This window comes from Nanorana parkeri, unplaced genomic scaffold (genome assembly GCF_000935625.1).
Source record: "Nanorana parkeri isolate BGI_ZX_2015 unplaced genomic scaffold, ASM93562v1 scaffold2446, whole genome shotgun sequence".
Lineage (NCBI taxonomy): Eukaryota > Metazoa > Chordata > Amphibia > Anura > Dicroglossidae > Nanorana > Nanorana parkeri.
The window spans coordinates 21,058-21,882 of record NW_017308714.1 but is presented as its reverse complement, the minus strand read 5'-3'; the positions used below and the strand labels follow the sequence as shown (position 1 = coordinate 21,882).

Below are 825 nucleotides of genomic sequence, written 5' to 3'. Positions count from 1 at the left end.
TCTTCACTCACCTCATAGTTCTAGCCGACCTGTGACAATGAGACTGTCACAGGTCGGCTCAGTAGATCGGGAGGTGAGCGAACACATACCGACGTTCGCTCACTTCTCGATCCTGTCACAGCTCTCTGCTGTGACAGGGGAGGGGCTGGATTCCCCTCTCCCCGCTCCGATCCTCCAGGAGGGTACAGCTGGCTCGGCTTCTAGATAGGAGGAGCCAGCTGTCAGTCACGCAGCTGGGCGGATCCAGGCACAATTGTCAGGATCCGCTTCAGCCGCGGCGTCTCAGTATACTGCGAGCTGTAGCTCCCTATATACTGAGCCTAGGGTGAGGGGAGGACGCTAGTTTGTGTCCTCCCGTTACCCTAAGGAGAGCTATGGGGAAAAGCCCTGACCTCAGAGTTCTCCTTTAACTAAAAGGACCGTCTGACACATATTTATAAACATTGATCAGAGGGAGATAGAGAGATACACAGTAACATTGTTTATAAACATTGATCAGAGGGAGATAGAGAGATACACAGTAACATTGTTTATAAACATTGATCAGAGGGAGATAGAGAGATACACAGTAACATTGTTTATAAACATTGATCAGAGGGAGAGATAGGAGATACAAAGTAACATTGTTTATAAACATTGATCAGAGGGAGAGATAGAGATACAAAGTAACATTTTGGGATTCTGTGTAGTTTTTGATGTTACATTTTTCTATATTTTATTTTACAAATATTCTTCTTCCTTTTCATGGGATGTTTGTTGAGGTTTTTAGTTCTATATTGATATATTGGGGTGAGTGATGCTGTGTGGGGGAGGGGAGGTGTCAGA

The 825-nt window shown here is 45.3% G+C and overlaps 1 protein-coding gene across 1 annotated transcript in view; it reads right to left on the bottom strand.

The window, feature by feature from the left end:
* Window positions 1-825, bottom strand: part of PHGDH (phosphoglycerate dehydrogenase) — a 17,258-nt gene that overhangs the window by 14,066 nt on the left and 2,367 nt on the right. The window lies entirely within an intron of this gene.